Source organism: Triticum urartu, chromosome 2A, assembly GCF_056163025.1.
Source record: "Triticum urartu cultivar PI428250 chromosome 2A, HENAU_Tu73, whole genome shotgun sequence".
In the NCBI taxonomy this organism is placed as follows: Eukaryota; Viridiplantae; Streptophyta; class Magnoliopsida; order Poales; family Poaceae; genus Triticum; species Triticum urartu.
The window spans coordinates 736,457,044-736,463,573 of NC_141874.1; positions in this window are offsets into that span (position 1 = coordinate 736,457,044).

Below are 6,530 nucleotides of genomic sequence, written 5' to 3' on the forward strand. Positions count from 1 at the left end.
CACAATCTCATGGTCTAAGGAAATGATACTTGACGTTAGAAAAGCTTTAGCATACGAACTACACGATCTAGTGCTATGCTTAGGATTGGGTCTTGTCCATCACATCATTCTCCTAATGATGTGATCCCGTTATCAACGACATCCAATGTCCATGGTCAGGAATCCGCAACCATCTATTGATCAACGAGCTAGTCAACTAGAGGCTTACTAGGGACATGGTGTTGTCTATGTATCCACACATGTATCTGAGTTTCCTATCAATACAATTCTAGCATGGATAATAAACGATTATCATGAACAAGGAAATATAATAATAACCAATTTATTATTGCCTCTAGGGCATATTTCCAACAGTCTCCCACTTGCACTAGAGTCAATAATCTAGTTCACATCGCCATGTGATTAACACTCACAGGTCCCATCGCCATGTGACTAACACCAAAGAGTTTACTAGAGTCAGTAGTCTAGTTCACATCACTATGTGATTAACACTCAATGAGTTCTAGGTTTGATCATGTTGCTTGTGAGAGAGATTTTAGTCAACGGGTCTGCAACATTCAGATCCGTATGTACTTCGCAAATTTCTATGTCATCTTGTAGATGCAACTACTACGCTACATTTGGAGCCATTTCAAATAACTGTTCTACTTGGAGCTATTCCAAATTATTGCTCCATTATACGTATCCGGTATCTCTACTCAGAGCTATCCGGATAGGTGTTAAGCTTGCATCGACGTAACTCTTTACGTCGAACTCTTTATCACCTCCATAACTGAGAAACATGTCCTTATTCCTCTAAGGATAATTTTGACCGCTATCTGGTGATCTACTCCTAGATCACCTTTGTACCCTCTAGCCAGACATGTGGCAAGGCACACATCAGGTGCGGTACACAGCATGGCATACTTTGGAGCCTATGTCTAAGCATAGGGGACGACCTTCGTCCTTTCTCTCGGTTCTGCCATGGTCGAGCTTTAAGTCTTAACTTCATACCTTACAACTCAGGCAAGAACTCCTTCTTTGACTGATCCATCTTGAACACTTTCAAGATCATGTCAAGGTATGTGCTCATTTGAAAGTACCATTAAGTGTTTTGATCTATCCTTATAGATCTTGATGCTCAATGTTCAAGTAGCTTACTCCAGGCTTTCCATTGAAAAACACTTTCCAAATAATCCTATATGCTTCCTAGAAATTCTACGTCATTTCTGATCAACAATATGTCAACAACATATACTCATCAGAAATTCTATAGTGCTCCCACTCACTTCTTTGGAAATACAAGTTTCTCATAAACTTTGTATACACACAAAATCTTTGATCATCTCATCAAAGCATACATTCCAACTCCGAGACGCTTACTCCAGTCCTTAGAAGGATTGCTGGAGCTTTGCATACTTATTAGCATCTTTCAGGATTGACAAAACCTTCCGGTTGTATCACATACAACCTTTCCTCAATAAAATCGTCGAGGAAACAATGTTTTGACATCCTATCTCCAAGATTTCATAAATAATGCAGTAATCGCTAATATAATTCCAACAGACTTTTAGCATCGCTACGAGTGAGAAAGTCTCATCATAGTCAACTCCTTGAACTTGTCGGAAAAACATCTTAACGACAAGTCGAGCTTTCTTAATGGTGACATTTACCATCGTTGTCCGTCTTCCTTTTAAAATCCATCTGTACTCAACAGCCTTACGACCATCGAGCTGTTTTGCCAAAGTCTACACTTTGTTTTCATACATGGATCCTCTCTCGGATTATATGGCCTCGAGCCATTTCTCGGAATCCGGGCCCACCATCGCTTCTCCATAGCTTGTAGGTTCATTGTTTTCTAGCAACATGACTTCCAAGACAGGATTACGTACCACTCTGAAGTAGTACGCATCCTTGTCATCCTACGAGGTTTGATAGTGACTTGATCTGAAGTTTCATGATCACTATCATAAGCTTCCACTTCAATTGGTGTAGGTGCCACAGGAACAACTTCCTGTGCCCTGCCACACACTAGTTGAAGAGACGGTTCAATAACCTCATCAAGTCTCCACCATTCTCCCACTCAATTCTTTCGAGAGAAACTTTTCCTCGAGAAAGGACCCGATTCTAGAAACAATCCCTTATTGCTTTCGGATCTGAGACAGGGGGTATACCCAACTGTTTTGGGTTTCCTATGAAGATGCATTTATCTGCTTTGGGTTCGAGCTTATCATCCTGAAACTTTTCACATAAGCATCGCAGCCCCAAACTTTTAAGAAATGACAGCTTAGGTTTCTCTAAACCTTAGTTCATACGGTGTCATCTCATCGGTATTACGTGGTTCCCTATTTAAAGTGAATGTGGTTGTCTTTAATGCCTAACCCATAAACTATCATGGTAATTCGATAAGAGACTTCATGGTATGCATCATATCCAATAGGGTGCAGTTATGATGTTCGGACACACCATCACACTATGGTGTTCCAGGTTGTATTAGTTGTGAAACAATTTCCACAATGTCTTAATTCTGTGCCAAACTCGTAATTCAGATATTCATCTCTATGATCATATCATAGATATTTTATCCTCTTGTCACGACGATCTTTCAACTTCACCTTGAAATTACTTGAATCTTTCAATAATTCAGACTCGTGATTCATCAAGTAAATATACTCAACATTTACTCAAATCATCTGTGAAGTAAAAACATAACGATATCCACTACATGCCTCAGCACTCATTGGACTGCACACATCAAAATGTATTACTTCCAACAAGTTGCTTTCTAGTTCCATTTTACTGAAAATGAGGCTCTCAGTCATCTTGCCCATGTGGTATGATTTGCATGTCTCAAGTGATTCAAAATCAAGTGAGTCCAAACGATCCATCTATATAGAGTTTCTTCATGCATATCTACCAACAAACATGGTTCGCATGTCTCAATCCTTTCAAAAATGAGTGAGCCCAAAAATCTATCAACATGGAGCTTCTTCATGCGTTTTATATCGATATGACTTAAGTGGCAGTGCCACAAGTAGGTGGTACTATCATTACTATCTTATGAACATGTGTATCACTATGATCGAGATTCAATAAACCATTCATTTTAGGTGCAAGACCATTAAAGGTATTGTTCAAATAAACAGAGTAACCATTATTCTCCTTAAATGAATAACCGTATTGCGATAGACATAATCCAATCATGTCTATGCTCAACGCAAACACCAAATAACAATTATTTAGGTTTAACACCAATCTCGATGGTAGAGGGAGTGTGCGATGCTTGATCATATCAACATTGGAAACACTTCCAACACATATCATCAGCTCACTTTTAGCTAGTCTCCGTTTATTCCGTAGCTTTTATTTCGAGTTACTAACACTTAGCAACCGAACCGGTATCTAATACCCTGGTGCTACTAGGAGTACTAGTAAAGTACACATCAACACAATGTATATCCAATATACTTCTATCGACCTTGCCAACCTTCTCATCTACCAAGTATCTAGGGTAATTCTGCTCCAGTGGCTGTTCCCCTTATTACAGAAGCACTTAGTTTCGGGTTTGGGTTCAACCTTGGGTTTCTTCACTAGAGCAGCAGCTGAATTGCCGTTTCATGAAGTATCCCTTCTTGCCCTTGCCCTTCTTGAAACTAGTGGTTTCACCAACCATCAACAATTGATGCTCCTTCTTGATTTCTACTTTTGTGGTGTCAAACATCACGAATATCTCAAAGATCATCATATATGTCCCTGATATATTATAGTTTATCACGAAGCTCTAGCAGCTTGGTGGTAATGACTTCGGAGAAACATCACTATCTCATCTGGAAGATCAACTCCCACTCGATTCAAAAGATTCTTGTACTCAGACAATCTGAGCACAAGCTCAACAATTGAGCTTTTCTCCCTTAGTTTGCAGGCTAAGAAAATCGTCGGAGGTCTTATACCTCTTAACGTGGGCACGAGCCTGAAATCCCAATTTCAGCCCTCGAAACATCTCATATGTTTCGCGATGTTTCAAAACGTCTTCGGTGCCTCAACTCTAAATCGTTTAACTGAACTATCACGTAGTTATCAAAACGTGTATGTCAGATGTTCGCAACATCCACAGACGACGTTCGAGGTTCAACTCACTGAGCGGTGCATTAAGGACATAAGCCTTCTATGAAGCAATGAGGACAATCCTCAGTTTACGGACCTAGTCCGCATAATTGCTACTATCAACTTTCAACTAATTTTTCTCTAGGAACATATCTAAACAGTAGAACTAAAGCGCGAGCTACGACATAATTTGCGAAGACCTTTTGACTATGTTCAGGATAATTAAGTTCATCTTATGAACTCCCACTCAGATAGACATCCCTCCAGTCATCTAAGTGATTACATGATCCGAGTCAACTAGGCCGTGTCCGATCATCACGTGAGACGGACTAGTCAACGTCGGTGAACATCTTCATGTTGATCGTATCTTCTATACGACTAATGCTCGACCTTTCAGTCTTCTGTGTTCCGAGGCCATGTCTATACACATGCTAGGCTCGTCAAGTCAACCTAAGTGTTTCGCGTGTGTAAATCTGTCTTACACCCGTTGTATGTGAACGTTAGAATCTATCACACCCGATCATCACGTGGTGCTTCGAAACAACGAACTGTCGCAACGGTGCACAGTTAGGGGGAACACTTTCTTGAAATTTTAATGAGGGATCATCTTATTTACTACCGTCGTTCTAAGCAAATAAGATGTATAAACATGATAAACATCACATGCAATCAAATAGTGACATGATATGGCCAATATCATATTGCTCCTTTTGATCTTCATCTTCGGGGCTCCATGATCATCATCATCACCGGCATGACACCATGATCTCCATCATCATGATCTCCATCATCGTGTCTTCATGAAGTTGTCTCGCCAACTATTACTTCTACTACTACAGCTAACGGTTAGCAATAAAGTAAAATAATTACATGATGTTTATGTTGACACGCAGGTCATAAATAAATTAAGACAACTCCTATGGCTCCTGCCGGTTGTCATACTCATCGACATGCAAGTCGTGATTCCTATTACAAGAACATGATCAATCTCATACATAACATATCATTCATCACATTCTTCATGGCCATATCACATCACATAGCATACCCTGCAAAAACAAGTTAGACGTCCTCTAATTGTTGTTTGCATGTTTTACATGGCTGCTATGGGTTTCTAGCAAGAACGTTTCTTACCTACGCAAAAACCGCAACGTGATATGCCAATTGCTATTTACCCTTCATAAGGACCCTTTTCATCGAATCCGATCCGACTAAAGTGGGAGAGACAGACACCCGCCAGCCACCTTATGCAGCTAGTGCATGTCAGTCGGTGGAACCGGTCTCACGTAAGCGTACGTGTAAGGTTGGTCCGAGCCGCTTCATCCCACAATGCCGCCGAATCAAGATTGGACTAGTAACGGTAAGCATATTGAACAAAATCAATGCCCACAACTACTTTGTGTTCTACTCGTGCATAGTAAGTACGCATAGACCTAGCTCATGATGCCACTGTTGGGGAACGTAGCAGAAATTCAAAATTTTCCTATGTGTCACCAAGATCTATCTATGGAGAGACCAGCAACGAGGGGAAGGAGAGTGCATCTACATACCCTTGTAGATCGCTAAGCGGAAGCGTTCAAGAGAACGGGGTTGATAGAGTCGTACTCGTCGTGATCCAAATCACCGATGATCCTAGTGCCGAACGGACGGCACCTCCGCGTTCAACACACGTACGGAGCGGATGACGTCTCCTCCTTCTTGATCCAGCAAGGGGAGAGGAGAGGTTGAGGAAGATGGCTCCAGCAGCAGCACGACGGCGTGGTGGTGGTGGAGCTGCAGTACTCCGGCAGGGCTTCGCTAAGCTCTATGGAGGAGGAGGTGTTGGAGAGGGAGAGGGAGGCACCAAAAGGCGTGGTTTTAGAGGCCCTCCTTCCCTCACTATATATAGGGGGCCTAGGGGGGCACCGGCCCTAGGAGATCCAATCTCCTAGGGGGGGCGGCGGCCAAGGGAGGATTCCCTCCCCCCCCAAGGCACCTAGGGGGTGCCTTCCCCTTGTGGGACTCTTCCCCTTTGAAACCCTAGGCGCATGGGCCTCTTGGGGCTGGTGCCCTTGGCCCATGTAGGCCAAGGCGCACCCCCACAGCCCATGTGGCCCCCCCGAGACATGTGGCCCCACCCGGTGGACCCCCCGAGACCCTTCCGGTGGTCCCGGTACAATACCGGTGACCCCGAAACTTGTCCCGATGGCCGAAATAGCACTTCCTATATATAATTCTTTACCTCCGGACCATTCCGGAACTCCTCGTGATGTCCGGGATCTCATGCGGGACTCCGAACAACATTCGGGTTACTGCATATACATATCCCTACAACCCTAGCGTCACCGAACCTTAAGTGTCACTAGTAGAAAAAGGGGCTATGGTCCAGGCCGCCTCAGCCCATTAGTCCCGGTTCAGTCTAGAACCGGGACCAATGTGGGCATTGGTCCCGGTTCGTGAGCCCAGGG